This window comes from Alexandromys fortis, unplaced genomic scaffold (assembly GCF_014885135.2).
Source record: "Alexandromys fortis isolate MF-2015 unplaced genomic scaffold, M_Fortis_MF-2015_v1.1 scaffold_34, whole genome shotgun sequence".
Classification (NCBI taxonomy): Eukaryota; Metazoa; Chordata; class Mammalia; order Rodentia; family Cricetidae; genus Alexandromys; species Alexandromys fortis.
Genome location: NW_026067933.1, coordinates 14,355,962 through 14,358,189, shown reverse-complemented (window position 1 = coordinate 14,358,189; position 2,228 = coordinate 14,355,962). Strand labels below are relative to the sequence as shown.

The 2,228-nt window shown below is 36.8% G+C and overlaps 1 pseudogene; it reads right to left on the bottom strand.

The window, feature by feature from the left end:
- Positions 1-232: 232 nt before the first annotated feature.
- Positions 233-1,298, bottom strand: LOC126503910 (proliferation-associated protein 2G4-like; annotated as a pseudogene).
- Positions 1,299-2,228: the final 930 nt, after the last annotated feature.

Sequence of the window (2,228 nt, the reverse complement as noted above, 5' to 3'; positions counted from 1 at the left end):
GAAGGCAAGCATGGTGGCACATGCTTTTAATCCCAGAACTCAGGAGGCAAAGGCAGGACTCTCAGTGAGTTTCAAGTTGGCCTTGTCTACCTAGTGAGTACCAGGACAGGAAAAGCTGCAGAGTGAGTCTGTTGGTTCCCAGCCCCATTGTCTTGTTTTGACACTGATGGTTTTCTCTACAGTTTTAGCAGCCTTCTTTTTTTTTTTCTGAGTTTTTTTTAACTTGCAGAATCTAGATAAGAGCTTTTTGCTCTGCATCCTTGAACTAAATCTCAGACTTAAGGAGTTCAGGCTCAAAGGAAGCACTGTGTATCCAGGTGGAGCCATTGGACACGAGTATAATAGTAAGTTTAAACTGGGAAACAAATTCAGCCTTCTTATCATAGAGAATATTAAATGGTTGTTTAATATTAAATATTAAATGATACACTATGCCACATCCATCCAAGCATTCTTCTCATTTTTAAATGCTCTTAACATGACATCAATACCTCATTCCACTTCACTGAAAAAGGCTTGGGAAGGTTTCATTTTTAGGCAATATTGTTATGAAGGATCTCATTTGTAAATGGTGGTACTCTGCCTTGCATCTTTTGTCTTGCCTTCTTGTTAGCTGGGGAGGATATCCACAACATACATTTTATATATTTAACTTAACTCAAACAGCCTTTCATGGTCTATCTACTAGTCTGTGATATTCTGGATAATATTTTTATATCCATGGATTACATGCTACTTCAACTGGTATGAAAACATACCTTCAATTGGTAGCAATTAAATCACTTTACTCTCGTCTTCTGTCACTTGTATATTCTGGTTTTTAATTGATACAAAGGTAATTGGCCTTACTGACATCAGCTTTCTGTTCTATTACTTGGGTCCCCGAATCTATTCTGATATTGTGAAAATGTAAGCCACATTAACAATGAAGTCATCCACATGGCGACCAAAATCATTTTTTACAAAGGAATCTTTCTTGAGTATAAAGTCATAGTCACTCTTCAAAGTTGAGAAGCGGTACACTTAAGTAAAATGAATAATAAGAAAATGCTGGTAGGAATGGCAATACACTCCATCATTTCCTTTTATTTATTGAAGATTTTCCATATCTCTTCCACAATCATTACATCGTCATTCTCACAGAGGCTCAGTAATGAAACACCTAAACCTGAAGCTTTCACCAAAGATCAAAGTTCCTATTGGATAATATCACCTGTCTGCTCTGTACCTTTCTTCTATTTGGATATAACTAGGTCCTCAATTATAGTTTGCTCCTGGTGCTCATCTTCCCCTGGCATCTTCTCACCACCATTCTTTCAGCTTCATGTTCCTGTATCCCTTCCCAGCCACAAACTACGGCCAGAGTCTCTTTGTAAAGATTGGTGTTTTACACATCAATATTTGCCCCTCTTTAAAGCTTCATTATAGATGACATACCTAAAAATTTTGTGATCTGTCTTCCTGTTTCAGTTATTACTTATTGCTTCTTAAGTTGTTTCCAGTTTTTTACTTGTTATTTTTCTGTAATTCATCTACCCCTACCCCCACACAAATCTTGCTGTGGGTGTATAGGAGTCCTAGTCAGTAAGAGTCTTCATTTCTGTTAGTTATGATGTCCAGGACATAGATGTAGATAAGAATCCACACCGATATCTGAGTGTCTTAGAGGTGACTCCTTACTTCAATGGATGAATTTCTAGCCTTGTGGATCCCTTGTCTCAGCAATCAGTAGCACTATAAAATGAGCTCTGAGGCTTCTTCAAGTCATGGAAGCAACTTAGTTGTACAGTTCAAAATAATTATATGGTGTGTGCTATGATATTCAGCTCAATCAGTGCAGCATAAAAACAAGCACAGACAACACATATGCAAATATAGCTAGCTTCAAAAAAAAACTAACCTTTACTTCAAGACACTTGAATAAAAGAGGAAAGAATAGTAGCTTTAGCTAACAAACTGTAGTTTATCCTAAGAAACAGTTTTGAAAATATGAATTAGAATCCACTGAAGGTTATAAAAATCAGGTAGCCAGACATAGCCTTAGGATTTTGTTTTGGTTGTTATAAGTATGCCTCAATATTTTGTATGTTAAGCAAATTCTCTGGTGGTTACCCATCTTAGGTCCACAATTTGAGTGCATCTTGATCAAGAATTGGGGAACTTCTTCTCTAATGTACCAGCCAGGAATATTGTCAGATGTGAAGATTATTCAGCTTCTGTTTCAGCCA